Source organism: Cibotium barometz, chromosome 7 (genome assembly GCF_041138505.1).
Source record: "Cibotium barometz isolate CiBa-2024 chromosome 7, ASM4113850v1, whole genome shotgun sequence".
Classification (NCBI taxonomy): Eukaryota; Viridiplantae; Streptophyta; class Polypodiopsida; order Cyatheales; family Cibotiaceae; genus Cibotium; species Cibotium barometz.
The window spans coordinates 59,197,263-59,217,356 of record NC_141052.1 but is presented as its reverse complement, the minus strand read 5'-3'; positions in this window follow the sequence as shown (position 1 = coordinate 59,217,356).

The following is a 20,094-nucleotide window of genomic DNA, read 5'->3' as shown; positions in this document are numbered from 1 at the left end:
CATAGGTGACTTGACTTGACCTTTATGCTTGTCCCTCCAACAGAAGTAACTAGACCTTAAAAGTGTAGTGAAGAGAAGATTATTGTGCTTAGGACTACACTTGGGCTCGTTTTGGCCTTTCACCACCCGACTCTTGACTCTTATACCCTTAGCACGTTTTGGCATCCGGCGACTTGACCTTGGAGTGGGTTATACACTTAATTGCATTACTAACAACTTCTTTTGCTCCTTGATTTGAGATGTAGATGACAAACAATCTCTTCATGAATAAGGCTTCTGCCCACGTAAGAAATGAGGACTTCAGAGATCTTGAGCTGGTTTCCTTGCTAGTAGGCTTTTCTGCTTCTTGGCTAGGCATGGGGTAGGAACTACCTAGCAAGGTCCATGTCTCATATGACATTAACTTTTTTCCTACTCCAATATCCAATAGGGAAAATATTGTCTATGCTTTCTTTGTTCATTTTAAAGTTCAAGCAAAGCCTTGTGGGCTTCACTTCTTCTCCTCCATTCCCTAATTCTAGGACTTCTGAATCTTCATTCTTGGATTCTAGACTTCTGAATGTAATGTCCTAATGGGGACAATGTCATTTTCATCCTCATTACAAAACTGAATTTTGGTGGCCCTTGTTTTAGTTGGTTCTACCATTAGCTCGGGAACCATAGCGATTACATATATAGGCTCAAATCTAGGAGGCAAATGGGTATAGGATGGTCTCATATACCCATAAAATTGTACACAAGACCAAGCTAGTACACTTTTGAATCTCCATTCTCTTATTCTAAGACTTCTAAATGTAATGTCCTAATAATGAGCGCAATGTCATTTTTGTCCTCATCATAGAACTGACTTCCGATGGCCCTTGTTTTGGTTGGTTCTGCTTTTAGCTCGAGAGCCATAGCGGTTTTGTATATCGGCTCAACTCTAGGAGGCATATAGGTATTGGATGGTCTCATGCACCCAGAAGCTAGTACCCCATAAGATGTTTCTCCCGATGGCTTGAGAGGCACAAAACAGGTATATGTCATGGGATATGGATATACCGGCACTCCATTAGTTATTAGTATGCTTGCAGATCTATGTTCTCATGACTCCACTCTTGCCATTCTAAATGAGTAGGTCTAATAGGCTCGAATGGGGTATTTCTTATGTGTAATGGTTCTCTCTCCCATGGAGGTTAGATATTCCTTCCTCATTGGAACTAATGTAGGGGGGAGCCTTTCCTTACCTCAGCTTCGGGACTGCAGTTCATTTCCCTTGCTGAATACAATGAATTTTCTCCTCTCACCGAGAAGCCTTTTTGGTATCAAAGTGGTTTCCTTAGGAGAGATCCTCACTTCACCTAGCCTTGATGTCCTAGGTTCTAGGTCTATGTTGGGAAAACTCTCCCCTTCCCAGACCTTTCCATCCTTCCAACTTCCTTGGCCACTTTAGGGATGTATATATTACTGTCCTTATCCGCATATATAATCTGATCACTAAGGGGTGGTGACACTTGCTGGCTAAGGATAGATTTGGAAATTTGGGCATGTTGACCCCAACATTTAAAGACAATCTCATTTTCTAAATTCACTTGAAGTTGTAGTGTAGGCGTTCTTTAAATAAACTTCTTTTTTCTATAGCCTACATGTTTTGATGGGTGTAATCTCGTCGACATTTTCACTTGTTGAAATCTCTTTCTTTAGAGTTCAACGAATTTATCTTGTTGTGTTCAGATTAAGGAAATTTGGATTCTTCCTTTGTTGGCATTTCTTTCTCTAGTTTTGTCCTTTAGGTGATTTATACAATCCACCTGATGGTTTACAGATGTACATATGTGACTCATCGAGACGTTGATGACTCCCTATGTTGATATGGGTAACTCGGGACGCTGATAATTCCTTGTACAGATGTGGGTATGTCCGGCCACCGATGGGTCCCTAGTTCCTGCCGTTATAATGCCATGTCTTCTTACTTTATTCTAAATGGTTTACAAAAGAAACTAGAAACTACTTTGAGTATGAGTTCCTCTGATCACTCGCAGTTTGATGGGCAAATAGAGTGTGTGAATCAGATTGTAGAGGATATGCTTTGTGCTTATGTCTCTAGAAAGCCATCAAATTGGGAAAAATATCTTCCAATGATGGAATTTGCATATAACAGTTCTAAACATACGGCTACTTGTTTTAGTCTGTTCATGCTTATGTATGGGTATCAACCCAGGGCACCTATTGATGTCGGTCTTAAGGACATTGAGCTTGATGCATTGAGGGATTTCTTGCGTGATATGTAGGAAATGCTGACCCAAGCTTAGGATTTTATCAGGAGTGCTCAGGATAGAGCACGATTTAATACTGATAGGGGAACCTCACCTTGGTCTTTTGAGCCAAGAGCATTCAATTACACAAAAACAAGACACGACCACAACAACACGATGGTGGTCATCCTTTGATCAAGATTGGTCTATATCGCGTTGTTGTGGTCATTTACCGAAACATAAGATTTTTCATTTAAACATCTTCATTTAAACGAAACATACCTTCACACCCAAAACAACCACAACAACGCAATACGAGGTATACTTGCCGGTAGCATGACCTAGCATCGTGTTGTGGTGGTAGTTCTAGGGGATGGAAAGGACTTCCCATCTTGCATTTCTCTTTAACACCAAGACAACCACAACAATGTGATATGACACATACTTGCTGGTAGAATTTCCTCCCCTCACGTTATTGTGGTAGTTTTCATAGATAGAAGGGGCCTCACCTCTAAAACTTTATATCCCCCACAACAGCATGATGTAGAGTAAAGGTGTCAATGGGATGACCTTCCCTCACGTTATTGTGATCGTTTTGGGGGATAAAATGTTTTATGAGCTACCTACATTAGACGAGAATCTATGCAAAGGTCATGTCTCCATAGAAACATGAAAACGACACAGAAATCGGAAGGCGACCCCAATAGCGAATAACGACACAGAAATCCAAAAACTATGGAATGGCATAGTCCAATCTTGAAGTGGTTGCTATTGCCAAAAACCCAATGCACGCCACTGTAGTACTTGTGCAAGGTCATCTAATCAACCAGGAACAACGTAGTCGTGAGAGGACAAAGACGAAGACATAGAAGCAACAAAGGTCGGGAAGCCCACGATGACAAAAGTGACGACATGCGAAATTAAATATAGCATTAATTAGCATTGAATGCACCATGTGGAAAAAGTCTCGATCGGGAGGCCTTCGAGGACGTCAATCACATAATGCACTTTCCTTCAATCTTGGACCATGTGGAAAAAGTCTTAGTCTTCGAGCCCTTTACCCGAGCCTACCCAACGTTCCCACTCTCATTATTTTTTTGGTCGTTTCCTTGTCATTGCACCTTTGTCTTTGAGTCCTTCACTATGCCTTCGTCAAACCCTGGATCCTTTCTTGTCATCCATTATGAAGGTAACTCTTACCCTTTTATGTTTTTTTGCCTTCCAATTTCCTCATATTTCTCTTTGTTTGGAGTTCTGCATTGAATTATGCATATTACCCCAAAACGACTACTTCCGCTACTAGCACCCCTGAATTCGTTGCGTTGAGGGGGTAGGGACCTTTTAGCTAGTATCAGAGCGAATTAGCTAAAGTGGATCAAATGAGAAGCAAGAAATATCAAAATTTTATGAAGTACCAGTAAAAGATTGTAATTGTGTGATGAAATTCATACAAATTGATATTCAGAAAGAAGATTCATAAATTGGAAATTGGGTCTTCAGATGGAAGTACTGCAATTGTGTGGAATCCCCCTGACTTGCTTGAGGCTTAGATATGATGGTATTTACCTTATAGTTCCAAGGACCGTGATTACACATATATACCGTGGGTATAACTGCAGCTCTTTACTGGCAATATACACGAGTAAATCTAAGACCTTGAAATCAAAAGCAAAAATGCTATCCAGATGATGAATTCGAATGCTAGTTGATATGATTTTTGAATTCTGGTTGAGAATTGATGAGTTGATTTGGATTCTGATTGAAAGATGATGATTTCTGAATTCTAGTTGAAAGAAGATAAGTTGAACAAAGCCACAATGAGGATGAATGGGGAGAATTCCAGTGACGATGTTGTTGCTATTTATAATAGGTTGTCATGTGTTTTTGTGGCTTTAGCTGTCATGGTGGCTAGGATGAAGTCCACGGCCTGTTGTACCTCAACAAGCAATCTCCTCGCATAGCGAGACGAGTAGGAAATGGTAAGAACATGGATATTATGAATCGAGCTCGGAAGACCCGAATATCAAGAACTGTGCCAGCATGCTAAAAGAGATTCACAAGGTCGAGAAGCACATGTCCGTTGCCATACCAAGACTTCCCTTCCAGAGGTCGGTCAATGGTATTTGTGCAAATTATAGGTTGAATATGCTGGCAACCTTCTGCCTTGGGATGCCTCCAAGAGTTCGTGGAAGACTTCCTTATGGAGTTCTTTCAGGACAGCTATGTTCTTACGGCGCATGCTCATTTTGTTACCATCATGCCCAGGGACATGGCTTCTCTTCGGCGTCTCCGTTTTCAGGTACGACAAGACTCTTGAGCCTATCGTTATTCCTGATCGGAGAATGAGGGAGATCTTGGATTTCCCTCCCATTCTAAGGCAAAGGGTCAAGGTTGAGGAGGTGCCAATCACCCATAATTGAGACACTTGCTGGAAGAGGGATGGCTAAAACCTTGGGACGAGCAGACGTCGAGAATGCGCATGAAGGAAGAGATGAAGAGAATGACAGGAGCAGGTACAAGAGACCCTGTGTGACAGCTAGAGGAGGAGAGGAGGGCTAGGGCCAAAAGGAGAAGAGTAAAAGAAAGAAGAGATCGAGAACGAAGGGAGAAGCAGGAGTTGGCTTCCGAGTTTCATGCAACAAACTCGCAGGCCCTCAAATATATGAGGCCGTACTTCAAAACTGACTCCCTCGAGCCAATGCTGAGGGAACTATCCACCTTGATAGTCTCGATCATCCTCCTCCCGGTTGTGTGGAGTCCCCCCCTGACAGTTCCCGATCCTCCATCCCCCAAACATCATATGGGTTTTGTAATTTTTACCTCTGTATGAAAGTTATCAATGAAATATACATTCTCTATATGGGTTATCATTCAAGACAAGATTACCTCTTATCGTGTTGTTGTGGTCTTTTTGTAATAAACATCTCTTGTTAATAGCACCATGTTATAGACAAGGAAAAAATGATTATCAACTTCCTTAGTTATAAAAGTGAATTCTAACATGAGGTACTAAACATGGATTTTTCGTATCATCATGCACTAAACACGATTTTTGTGAAGAACGACCATAACAACGTGATACAGGTCATCTTTCAACACAGGATTACCCCCTGTTGTGTTGTTATGGTCTTTTGTAAACATGTCTTGTTAATAGTACCGTAATGTAACTAAGTCATAATATAGCACAATGATGAGCTCACAATAGCCTGAGTTCACAAGAAATGCACTTGAATGTCTAAAATGGGAGGGAAAAGTCACTAGAAGGGAAATACTTCACCGAAGAGGAAATAAACACGCAAAAAGTGCATTAATAAGAGCTCATTTACCTATAGATACATATTGTGCCTTTATTTCTTTGATATTTATTATGCACCCATAGGACGACGGTATATTCTTGAGCATTTAAGAAGGTCTGGACCACCGTGTTGATTATCTCTCTCTACAAAAAAAACACAAAAGGGTCGAAAATCCTTCCTTTTCCAATTTTTGGGCCACAAAAAATAGGGTGACAGGATTATCTTACAGGGCCCCAAAATGAGTCCCAATTTTCCCTAATGGTTCTTAAGATGTTGATAAAATCTCTTATTATTTCATGTTTAAGCTATTTGAATTGGCAAAGTTGAGTTACTGAACTATGCTTGACACCCGGTTTAGAGAATCATATCGTAAACACTAGCTCTAAATCTATTGTGGTTTCTCTTTAGAAATCTTCTAACAATTTAGAGTGTTATTCTCTAAAGTTAAGCTGAAAGCATCTATCTTAGTTTGAGGATCAATTATACTTTCTATGGTACATATCTATTTGAAAGTAGCGAGATGGTTATAGGGCTTATCCTAGGATGACCATACTCAATTTCCTCCCTTAATCCCTTGGTTGATTTGATGAACGATGGAACAAAATTGATGTTTGTTCTTGTTTTTAGGGTTATGTGAGTTTTTAACTCGATCTTTATGATTGGCTCATGGGCCATTTTTAGTTATATACCTAGGTTCCATTCTGGGAGGTACTTGAGTATATAGCTTGGCACCCTAAAAGATGCTTCTTTGGATTGTTAAGTAGGTACAAATAAGTAGGTACAAAGTCTAAATGCATCATTGGGTATCCATAAGCCGGTGCTTTATGAGCTGTTGTGGTAGGCTTGAGGCTCTATTATCTTAGCTCTCAACTCTCACAGTTCCATATTCTAACTAAATTGGCACTACTGGCTCAAACAGAGTTAGCAACATGGTTCTCTCAGCAGGATAATAACACCTCTAACTAGAGGTGTGTTCAAGAACTTGTTGTTTCCCTCTACCTCTATGTGTTAATGATCATCACTGGTGGGATGATAACACCTATTGACTAGAGGTGCATTTGGGAACTTGTGGTTTTCCTCTACATCCCTATGTGCGTTGGTGATCATTGGTGGGATGAGAACACCTATACACTAGAGGTGGGATGAGAACACCTATTTATTAGAGGTGCATTCCAGAACTTGTGGTTTCCCTTTGCATCCCTCTGCGTGTTGGTGATTTTTGGGATGAGAACACCTATTGACTAGAGGTGTATCCAAGAACTTGTGGTGCATCCCTTTGTATGTTAGTGATGTTGAAGAGGTTACCTTAAGCATCCTCATTGAGGCCTATGTCACCCTGATTGACTCTAAGTCTCCTCGGAAAGAATCTATCTATTATATTTGGAGGTTGAGTCACTACTAGCTCTATGTGAGTTCTTGGATTCTCAAGGACTCTATGAGATCATTATGCCCCTGTTGGCACACTAAACGATCGGGTATTGGAGGAAACTTGCATAGGGATGTACATATTTTCCTCTGGGTCTATATAAAACTTGTGTCCCTATTGTGTGTGAAGTGGCTACAGCTTTTGGGTTATTAAAGATCTCTACTTCACACCCTGGCATTGCCCAAAGTGACCATGCTCCAAGAGAACCCCATTATGGTCAATGTAGATTGGAACTTTTGTAATTTCATGACATATCAATGCCTTTTAAGATCATAAAGATTGGTGTGCTTTTATAAATGATAGGTATCACGGTGTTCATTTCATCCCTCCATCTTAGTAGTTAGATTTAGCCATTGAAGCTCCCTTCACAAGAGCACATAGGTGTGGGGATTTTTCATCTATTGTATCACTTCAGTAATATAATATTTTTCTCTATCTTTGTTATTGTGCAATTTGAGTTTTAAAGTTTTGTGCTGTGAAAGATCCTACTTCTTATAAGTGTTCTCTTGTATACATTACAAATTGTATCCTCTTACAGAGAGAAGAAAAATTGGCCCATGATTGGGACATGGACCACATCTATATTAGAAAGAGGGTACTCTAAAGGTTAATGCTAAAGCTAAAAAAGAGGCCAAACACAAGGTAGAAGAAATTGCTAAGGCTAATGACCTTAGACAAGTCCTAGAGCACTTCAAGTTAAATGTAAAAGGCTTAATTTAATAAATCTAAAGTCCCTTGATGGGTGACCAGGAACATCTTATAATGGGCCATCCAAAGTTAAGGAGCTTAATCTAGTGGGACCTAGCAAGGATCAAGTATACCATCCCCATTATAGAGGGAGCAACGTTAGAAAGCAAAGAGCTTAGGCATTAAACCCAAAGTAATTCTAAGATGAAGAGATCAATAGGTTTGTCAAAGCTATATTAATTTATGAGATCGATCATACAAATTTTTTTTCCCATTATGACAGTGCCAAAAGCACAAAAAAGTCAGGGTATGTGTCAACCTCAAAAAGGTAATGCTGCCATAGTAGGGTATCCAAAAAGGTGCTAGAGCGAGTAGCTTGAAAGGAGGCTTATAGCTTCCTTCATGGATTCTTAGGCTACAACAACCAAGTGTGGATAGGCCCAAAAGACTAGCATAAGATGGATCTTGCCATAGAATGGGGAACATGTGAAATACAAGGTAATGCTTTTGGTTTAACTAATACCTCATGGACATTCTAGATTGATGTGTACTTGTTATTCCAAGAGGGAACTCGATACATTCACCTAAAGGATGAGCAATAGATCACAACTGTCATAGGGCACTTACCAATGCTTTGAACTTGAGTCCCTTGAGGCCTCCAAGCTCGCTTCTTAAGCTCCAACCTCCAACCTCCAAGCTCCACCTCCATGCTATCACCGCGCAGAGTCGCTCTCGCACTGTCGCATAAGGCAATCACTCACTCTCTCTCTCACTCTCTCACACATTCACCTAAAGGATGAGCAATAGATCACAACTGTCATAGGGCACTTACCAATGCTTTGAACTTGAGTCCCTTGAGGCCTCCAAGCTCGCTTCTTAAGCTCCAACCTCCAAGCTCCACCTCCATGCTATCACCGCGCAGAGTCGCTCTCGCACTGTCGCATAAGGCAATCACTCACTCTCTCTCTCACTCTCTCACACAAGCATGAATCACACAAGCATAAAAGAGGAACAATGCTAGAATGCTCTCTCTCTCTCTCTCTCTCTCTCTCTCTCTCAAAACATAAGGGAGAGCTCTCTATAGCACAAAGGGGATTGTGTCTCTTCATTTTATGAGGCTACAACCAAGTGTGGATATGCCCAAAAGACTAGCATAAGATGGATCTTGCTATAGAATGGGGAATATGTGAAATACAAGGTAATGCCTTTGGTTTAACTAATACCTCATGGACATTCTAGATTGATGTGTACTTGTTATGGGCTACCGCACCTCCAAGAGGGAACTCAACACATTCACCTAAAGGATGAGCAATAGATCACAACTATCATAGGGCACTTACCAATGCTTCGAACTTGAGTCCCTTGAGGCCTCCAAACTCGCTTGTTAAGCTCCAACCTCCATGCTGTCACCGTAGAGTCGCTCGCACTGTCGCATAAGGCAATCACTCACTCACTCTCTCACTCTCTCAAACAAGCATGAATCACACAAGCATAAAAGAGGAACAATGCTAGAATGCTCTCTCTCTCTCTCTCTCTCTCTCAATCTCTCTCAAGACACAAGGGAGAGCTCTCTATAACACAAAGGGGATTGTGTCTTTTCATTATGAGGCTACAACCAAGTGTGGATAGGCCCAAAAGACTAGAATAAGATGGATCTTGCCATACAATGGGGAATATGTGAAATACAAGGTAATGCCTTTGGTTTAACTAATACCTCATGGACATTCTAGATTGATGTGTACTTGTTATGGGCTACCGCACCTCTAAGAGGGAACTTAACACATTCACCTAAAGGATGAACAATAGATCACAACTGTCATAGGGCACTTACCAATGCTTCAAACTTGAGTCCCTTGAGGCCTCCAAGCTCGCTTGTTAATCTCCAACCTCCAAGCTCCACCTCCATGTTGTCACCGTAGTCACTTGCACCATCGCATAAGGCAATCACTCACTCACTCTCTCACTCTCTCACCCAAGCATGAATCACACAAGCATAAAAGAGGAACAAAGGGAGAGCTCTCTCTATAGCACAAAGGGGATTGTGTCTTTTCATTATGAGAAAATGCCTTATATACATTTGGCCCTATTCGCACTTGGGTGCCCAAAACTTACTAGGCCTTGGGTGGCCAATATCTCATACTGTACAACTTTTATAGTGTCGTTTCATGACACTTATTAATGTCCTCAATTGGAGTATCATGTTTGTTAATCCAAAACGAGATTAACAGCCCTCCTTCCTAATGTAGGTTCTATCCGCAGAACCTGTTATTACCGAGGTCTAAGGACCTCGTCACCGAACTCATGTCTACAGAAGTTCCTTCTGGATTGGAGCTTTTTGAGTGTGTGTCGGAATGCTGAGTGTGACCTCCAAAATCCTATATCCACCGTCTTCGAAAGTGATATGCATGTATCCTAGAAGACATCACAGTTGGTGGTAGTAAAGCATGATACCTCTGTTGGATGGCCCTTGGTTCATGTGTCGAATGTCAGGTGTTCTGCTTCATACCCATCATAGGGCTCCCTTGGTTGGTCTATCAGCACCACCACCAATTTTAAAAATCTGACGCTAGCCAACGATTGCAGGGTCTGGAATTCTGCGCCATGCCCTTATCTATGTAAGCATTTACTGTCTTTGCTCCTTAATGTTTGCAAATGTTGTGGTAAGAAAATTGGAAAGTTGTAGCAAACATGTGAGTCGCGCCTTTTGGCTTCCTGAAATTCCAGCGGGGTGTCCATCTTCTTTTAACTGGCATGTAGAGAGGATCAACCCGCAGTGTTGGTGGAGCACCCATATACACCTGGCTGCATTTCGAAATTTCTAGGTACTCCTTCCACCAGTTTGATTGTATGCCAAAGTCTTCTAGTCTGGGGTGCTCTTCATTGGTGACTATGGTGGCATAGCCACCTCTTGTGTGCACAGGGTTTGCTTTCCTCCACCTTCGAAAACAATAGCTGATCATGAATGTAATGATCCGTATCTCCAGCAGCAGGCAGATCAGCTAACTGGGGGTTTTCCAGCTTTGTGTGCCTTGCCACATTCACCCATAATGTACCCTCTCTAGCCAATGGAAGTAGTTCTTCTAATTTAGGGCATGGAACTCGGAGAGGGTATGGCACATTGTGCTGTTTAGTTGGAGTGATTATTGAATAAGCTTCTGGCATGATTCGTCTTGTGGGTTCAAATGGAATTATCTACATGAGGACTTTGAACATTAACTTTGGCTTTAAAAGAGGGTTGACAGCTCGAATGAACCCCTCGTACTCTGCACTTCATAAAGATTCCAATACGGTATCATCAGTAAATGCTTCAATATTATTTTGTGGGATAGGATGTCGTACCTCTTGAGAGTGCTGTGGTGGAGATGGGTGAGGTGCCAGTATCTCCTAGGGACGAGAGGGTTAGTGGGAAAATCTATCTCTGGAGGATGGAAAGATGAGAAAATGTAGTCAGCTTGTGAGGTGTTAGTAGGTGGCGTGTTAGGGTATGGGTTAAGTAGCTTACTAGCGACATTAGAATAGACAGGGTAAGTTGATTTTGAAAATGAAGAAGAGGATGCTTCTTGACCTTGACCTGTGCTAGGGGGTGGGTGGCTAGGCTTATGAGACTTAAAAACTCTTGTAAGTCTGGGATTTCTTCGGAATTGATAGTGGGATATTCTATGTGGGTAGCATCGAAATTGTATTGGACATTTGTTAGTGTGAGATCCCTCTGCCCCCTCCACGTACCAGGACTCCCGGTAGCTGACAGCGGAAGCAGCCCCCTCATGCGCGGGGCAGGGTCTCTCACTCAGGGCCTTGCCCACGAATGTCCGGGCACGAGACTAGGCTGGTGGTCACTTCGAAGACCGAAATCGGGAAAATTTCCCATGCCCGGAAAGCGGGGACGATTCCACCTTTTTTATTTTTCTTAACAAATTTTTCTAATGAGATCAATTCTAAACTATTCTCCACCTGAATAAATCAGATAGAAGGAAACTATCACTGATATAATTTGATCATTCTGAGCGATTTCAACGCTTTCTTCCTAATCAAGATCAGGCGCAGCCGTTGATCCACTCAATTGAGAAATTTATCAGGGAATTAACTAGCTACTCGAATCCTAGCGTAATTCTAAGATTTTTTAGTTTGATTATTAAAACTCCACTAATTCCAGCCTAACCCCATCCGGCCCATGGCTTTGCCACCACTGGAATTGGTAGATCCAAACAAGTACTCACCCACCCATAATTGAAATGCCTTTCTTAACTTTAGCTTTAGAAAACAGATACGCACACAATCCTCTTTAAAACTTTAATATATAAAAAAAATTCATTGACAAACAATTTACTGGTTACACATGTCATACTTCAAAATTTCCATTGAGTCTTTGTTTCTCACAAAACAGTATCACTCTGGACTCTCCGTTGAGACCAGCGAGTCAACAACGAGATCCAGTGAGGGATAGATTACAATAACATTGGTCTGTCATACAATATCTTCCTCGACATACGCATGGGTATCCTCGGCATCGCGACCTCGTGCATCGCCTGGTCAGAACCCTCCAGGATTCTCCTTAGGTGTCCTGGCACTTCACTTAGGGACCGCTTCGTCGGCCCTCGTCCATCGTACCAGAAGCGCACCATTTTAACCATACCGAGGCTGGTCAAGACCTCGACAGGCTTTGCCGCATGAGGAGCTGTCCCTCGAACACTCCCCGCCAGCAGCTGTTGCAACCGAACTTCCCTTAGATAAACATATATGCCCAATGATCCCTCCAGCATTCTGGCGTAAGACAGTCCTTTAAGAAAACAGGGTTTCTATGCAAGTTTACAGTTTTGATTTTTGTTTGAAAACCATGAATCATCTTAAATCCATATCTCAATACTTCTAGATCCAGGTCTGAATTCTAAAAAGAATTCCTCGAATTTTGTTAGCTTGATCCTCAGATCAAAATCAAAAGTCTTAACTTAGTTTCAGATTCTGTGGGTGTTTTGAGTGTATTTTTCCTGAACTGAGCACATCGTCATTGACGAAGGAATCAGGTCTTGGTCAATAGTCAGAATCAGAGTTTGGGTCTAGAAAGGTTCTTCCTAAACTATCTTTCTCGAAAGGTACTATTTCAATTTCTATTTTTCTAAATTTCGTTCGACGAATATTTGCACAGATTTCTAAAACATTAATTTCTTATGAGGAATAAAATAATCATTTATCTCAATCTCCGACTTCAATAGTTTAATTGAATTTTCTCATTACCATCTTAGTGAATATGAAACGGTAGCATTTCTTCTCACTGATTATCTACTTATTCATTTTTCCAATTTTTACGAAAATTAAATAGAAGATTAAAGAGAACCCTTATTTAATTATAAAGATTCTATATGCATCTAATTATGCATAAAATCTAATTTTGATGAAAGTCACACTTTTATCATCATAAAAATCATTTATGATGGAAAGCACTCTTTTAACATGAAAGAATTTCTTTTATGCATATATTTATGCATACAAATCATTTATGATGAAAATCACACTTTTAATATAAAAAAATATCTTCTATGCATATGTTTATGCATAAAAATCTTTTATGATGAAAATCACACTTTTAATATAAAAAAATATCTTCTATGCATATGTTTATGCATAAAAATCTTTTATGATGAAAATCACACTTTTAATAAAAAAAATATCTTCTATGCATATGTTTATGCATAAAAATCTTTTATGATGAATATCACACTTTTAATATAAAAAAATATCTTCTATGCATATGTTTATGCATAAAAATCTTTTATGATGAAAATCACACTTTTAATATAAAAATATCTTTTATGCACCCATTTATGCATAAAAATCATTTATGATAAAAGTAACACTTTTATAATAAAAAAATATTCTTTTATGCATACTTTTATGCATGAAAATCAAATATGATAAAAGTAACACTTTTATAATAAAATAATAATCTTTTATGCATACTTTTATGCATGAAAATCAAATATGATAAAAGTAACACTTTTATAATAAAAACAATAATCTTTTATGCATAAAAATCAATATGATAAAAGTAACACTTTTATAATAAAAAAATAATCTTTTATGCATACTTTTATGCATGAAAATCAAATATGATGAAAGTAACACTTTTATAATAAAAAAATCTTTTATGCATATTTTATGTATAAAAATCAATATGATAAAAGTAACACTTTTATAATAAAATAATAATCTTTTATGCATAAAAATCAAATATGATAAAAGTAACACTTTTATAATAAAAAAATAATCTTTTATGCATACTTTTATGCATAAAAATCAAATATGATAAAAGTAACACTTTTATAATAAAAAAATAACCTTTTATGCATAAAATCAATAATAATGAAAGTAATACTTTTATAATAAAACTAAATTTCTTTTATACAAATAATCAAAATGCATCTTCTATGCATGAAAATGACACTTTAGAATATAGAAATCATAAGGATTACTCTTTTAGAATAATGAAAGATAATGCTTATTTCTAGTAAAGACCATTTGCTTTGACGTAGCCACTGCTATCACAACTCTCACTGTTGCCATCTTGGCAACTGGGCTAAAAGTTTCCTCACAATCAATGCCATATGTCTGCGCATATACTTTGGCTACCAATCTAGCCTTGTACCTACTTATGCTTCCATCACTGTTATGTTTTACTTTGTACACCCACTTGCATCCAATGGCTTTCTTGCCTTTAGGCAATTGCACTAAATCCCAAGTCTCATTTCCATATAGTGCATCCATCTCCTCATCCATAGCTTTCTCCCAACACACATTTCCAATAGCCTCATCAATGCATGTGGGCTCTACAACCTGTACAACTTTTACCATGTATGCATAGTGATGTGCCACATAACCATCATAGGTAAATCTCTGCATAGGATTCTTTACTCTCCCAGATCTTCGCAGCTTTGCATTCATGGCTTCCATAGCCTTCTTTACACCAGGTGTTCTCATAGCTGGTATCCCAAGATCCTTATCAAGGCTCATCTCTGATCCACTAGACTCTCCATCAACATGAGAATGCCCTATAGAAATGTCAAGCATACTAAGGGGCTCAACCACTTTCTCTTTGCCTTTATGTGATGTACTAATCACATTTGCAAGACTGGTATTATGACGTAGCCTGCCACTCCATGGTCTATCAATTGAACCACTAGATGAGGACTCTCCTGGTCCACTCAAAGACTGTGATTTTTGCTGACTTGCATTCTATGCAACCACATTTCCATTCACATCAGCCCTAACAGCTTCTTTTCCAGCAGCATACCAGCTGCTCATCTTCATCAAAAACAACATCCCTGCTTACCCTCAACTCACATGTAGCAGGGTTATAACACCTGTATCCCTTTTGCTCAAGGGAATATCCAATAAACACACATTTTTCAGCTTTTGGATCCAGCTTAGTTCTCAACTCATCTGGCACATGCACATATGCAATGCATCCAAAGACTTTCAGATGAGACAAATCACGTTTTTTGCTAGTAAACCTCTCCTCTGGAGTTACATCATGTATGGCTGTAGTTGGAGTCCTGTTCATGATGTAAACTGCTGTAGAAACAGCCTCAGCCCAATAGCTATGCGGCATATTCTTCTCTCCCATCAATGCTCGTGCAATCTCAGCAATGTGACTGTTTTTTCGCTCAGCAACTCCATTTTGCTGCAGAGTGTATCTGCATGTAAACTGTCTCCGAATACCATTCTTTTTCAAAAATTCAGAGAACTCATTGGAGAAGTACTCTCCCCCTCCATCTGACATTAGGCACTTTACATATTTCCCTGTTTGCTTTTCAACCCTAACTCTGAAATTCTAAAAATGAGTGAACACCTTACCCTTCTCCTTCATTAAGTATACCCACACTTTCCTTGTGTGGTCATCAATAAATGTCACATAATACCTGCAGCCTCCCATAGACATGGTCTTCGTAGGACCCCATACATTTGAATGCACAACATCTAGTGCATTTCTGCTCACATTTCTGTCACATGGAAATACATGCTTTGTTTGCTTTCCAAATTGGCATGCTTCACATATTTTCTGCATACCTTCAACTTTAAACTTTGGCAGCCCTATCACAATTCATTTAGTCTGCATAGACTTCATCCTCTGTACATTCTCTGTACATTCACATGTCCAATTCTTTTCTGCTAAATGTCTATGTCTACAACAATTCCTAGACCATTTGCAAACATCATAGCACTCACTTTAGGCATGTTTACATTCAATGTAAACATTCTGCCCACTCTGTTGCCTTTTGCAACCTACCTGCACTTGTCTTTAAAGTCTTCAACATAACAACCATTAGGGTTAAACCGAACCTACAAACCCTGCTCAATCGGAACATGAAGTACATCTCTAAGGTACTTAACTTTGCCATCCTGCATAGACAATGGCGCATCCCAACATGGGCAATTGGATGAGCAGTGTCATCCCCTGTTTCCACAAAACCTGGTCTTTTAACACTAGTTCTGTAATTGGACACTAAAGTGTCCTGAGGACACTAAAGTGTCCTGAAAGTTAGCATTTTTCTTGAATTTTTGTGGGCAATCTATTAAGAGTTTTGAAATGCTTAACATCCACAGATGTTCCTCAAGACCCAAAAAAAATTTGAGATTTTTTAAATTGCACTCTTCTTAGCTTTTGCAAGGCAATATTTTAATTTTCTTAGACGCATGCTGATAAAACGCATGATTTTTGCTGTTTTCAAAATAGTAGTAATTTGTACATAACTTTTAGAAGGGACATAGTTTGATCATGAAACTTGGCTTGATGGAAAGCCCATGATGTAAACTTAATCTTGGAATCATCAAACGATAATTATTGGATAAATTTTTGACTCGCTAATATTGAAATGATGTTTTTTATACAGGTGGAGCATGAATTTTTCTCCTTCCATATGCAAGCTAATAATGTAAAACTTGAGGTGCACCCATGTTATATAGGGTAAATACTACTTTGTTTTGAATTTTCCAAAACTTTAGAGCCACTTTTTGGGCCTCTTCTTATACATGGTCTTTTGCGCAACCTGTTTTTAATACGTAAAATGTCTAATTATGAGCCTAATTTTGATTTTCATCAAAGGGGAAAGCTGTGTAAGTGCATTATTTGTTGTAACTATAGGTGTAGACTACTTGTGCAAGCATAGTTATGATTAGTTTTTGAAAAAAGATGATCAAATTTTGTATTTTTGTTTTTACAGTTTTTTTAGAACTAGGCGATAAGAACCTACTTAAGTGGAGGCTAAGTTAGTGTCATACACATCAAATTATGGCTTATTTATCTCATCTCAAGCATGAAAACCAATAATCAACATTCTCATTGATAGGGCTACAAATTTTTTTAGTGGCGTGATTGAGTTTTGATAATACACGTTACTTTTGCTGATTTTATACAACTCTTTTGGAAAAAATTCTAGGAAAGGAAAATGATTTTTTTGGTGAACTTCTACCTCCTTGAACTGATGTATGCTATCAAAATATCTTGGGAAAAATTCTATTGATATCATTGGATTTTTTTTTTGAGAGAATGATGCTTGCATATGTGGAAAAATCCTGAAAAATCCTGAAAAATGATTATTTTCAAGACATATGCTACTTTGTTGCTTATGTACTTCCAAATAAAAAGGCATTTTATTTGTTTAGCATTTTTTACATAAGCATAGGGTTATGTTCTACATGCCCAATGAAGCATTTTGGTTTTTAAAGCCTACATTAGGAGTTTGATTTTTTTTCGCAACCCCCAAAAAAGGACACTCAAGTGTCCTGTTTTGGTACCAAACTAGTGTTAAGGTTTTTCATCTCCTTGAACCACTCCCCATGACTTGTCATGTGGTTCGAAGCACCTGAATCAATGTACCATACATCATCTTTATGTGCTGCATCAACATTTTCAGACATGGCATTAACGACATGCTTCATATCAAACAACCTTTCATTATCCTCATTGTTTTTGCTCGAGGGATGCATAGTTGTTTTGCCTTTGCCAATTTCCAAGACCTCTTTGACTTCCCCTGCCTCTGAATTGGCCTCTTCCACCTGCGTGTTGTTGTTGTTGTGAATTCTGGGACTGTTGTTGTTGCTGCTGGGTCTGCTGGCCATAATTCTGATTACCTGTTCGGCCACCTCCTTGGCCGCGTCCACGGCCTCCTCTACCTCATTCTCTTCCTAAACTTGTGTAGAAGGCCTGTTGCTTTGAACTGTTTTTGTTTTGTAAAGGTTGTTTGTCTTCACCCAAGCTCTTCTCTACTATAATCAACATAGACACCAAATCTGTGAAATTGGGAATGTTTTCTTGAGTCTGAATAGACGTCTTAAACGCCTTGTATTGTGGCTCGAGACCACGTAGACAGACTTCCACCTTATCATCATCATCTACTGAAATGCCAATAGATGCAAGGGATTCCACAATACCCTTGATCTTCAATGCATAGTCATTCACAGACATACTCTTTTTCTCCACAATATGAAGTTCATTCTTCAACTATATCTTTCGTGCCTTAGTATTCGTTTCATAGAGTTTTACCAAGGTGTCCCACGCCTCCTTGGGGGACTTGGCATCCTGTGTGCCCAATCATGGTGTCCTGTATACTGATAGAGAGCCAATACATAACTTTTCTAGCTCCTTGGTTCCAATCCTTGAACTCTTTCACATCTGCAGTAGTCGGATTGATCTCCGGTATCTCTGGTGCCTCTTCATGCTCACCTTCTATATAGTCCCAATAACCCTTTCCCATCAAGAAATTTGTCAGCCTCAACCTCCAAGCACGGAAGTTGTTCTTATCAAGCGTCTCAGCAACAATTTGGTTTATGCCATCATTTGACATCTTGCCAGATACACAAATTTACCAGAAAAAATAGCACTCTGGTTTGTCCTGCATAAACTACTATATTTTTTGCAGTGGTACTGTACTACACTCAAATGCCACAACCAGTGACCTCAATGTGCATACATACACCCACCAATGGCAACTGTTGACCTCGTTGCAGCACACACAATGTCTGCACAAACAATGTGTCTTCCTACAGTTCTTAAAATAGAGTTCTGCAGACAGAGAGAATCAATGAGTTACTCGCAGTGCTTGAAATCGCCTACTTTTCAAAAAACGGAGGTCCTAACCTACCTACCCTATAGCTTTACTCCCACGAAGAAAGATCCTCAATCAGAGATCATTTGCCAGTGCCTCCCGACAAGCTCTTGTGACAAGGGTGTAGTCGCTCGCCAACACAAATAGGGAAGAGTAGTTGAAGCTCTTACCCTCGTACCGCTTCCTGTGCTTCTCTTGCCAGCTCAGCCCTTAGCATGAACCAGGCTCTGATACCATGAAAAGATGCAGGGGAGAAGAGAGCTTGAGCTCTTGCAAGCACACACACACACTCACAAAACCCTAAAAGAGAACACACAAGGTGAGAGGCTGAAAATCTTCTTCTTCTTCACACAACACTTAACACACCATATACAAAGATAAGAGTACACAACCAAATACATACTAGGGTTCTTTATAGTGTGAACCCAACTAAATGAGCTGGCGCTATAACTATGCCAGTCTCTAGAATGGTTGTACCAAGAATGAGAAAGTAAACTCCTGCAACTCAATCACCCACTTCATCATAGCCTTAGATAAATTTGTGCCATTTATCAACTGAGGCAGAAAAGTGTAACTCGTCAAAAACACAAAAGGGTGAGGCAACAAGTAGTGGCGGAACCGCCTCCATGCATACATCACACTAACCATAACAAGTTCCACCTCTGATAACAACCTTTCTCTAGCAAGTTTTGCCCTGCTAGCACAGTAGACTGGTTGCATATAATGTGATTCTTTCCCCTTCTGTAACAACATAGCTCCAATAGCATCTTCACCTACTGAAGGGTTAACATAAAATACCTGTTCCCAGTTAGGCGCCTGCATTGTAGGAATAGCACCCAACACCTCTTTCACTTTTTGAAAAACTACCTCACACTCCTCTGACCAATGTAAAGGATCATGCTTTGCTGCCTGCCTGCAAAGGATATAACAACTGTGAAGATAGAGAGATAAATCGAGCCATATACTTCACCTTTTGCACAAAAGTAGTCAATTGCTTTGTATTCTTTGGTGTAGGAAGAAGAAGAAGAGACTTGACTTTATCAAGATCTGGATCAATACCATTCTCTGAAATTACATGGCCCAAGAGCTTCACACTCGGTTGAGCCAAAAAACACTTTTTTGGATTTAATTGACCACCACACTCATCATAACGCTGAAAAACTGTAGCCAGCCTATCACAATGCTCTTGCCTGGAGCTGTATATACAAAAATCATCAATAAAATCTTTGACAAACTTCCCCAAAAAAGGAGATAATACCCAATTTGCCCTTTTTTGATAGTAGGCTGGCCCATTCATCAATCCAAAAGGAAGAACTTTGTAGCAGAAACACCCCCAAGGTGTAATGAAAGTT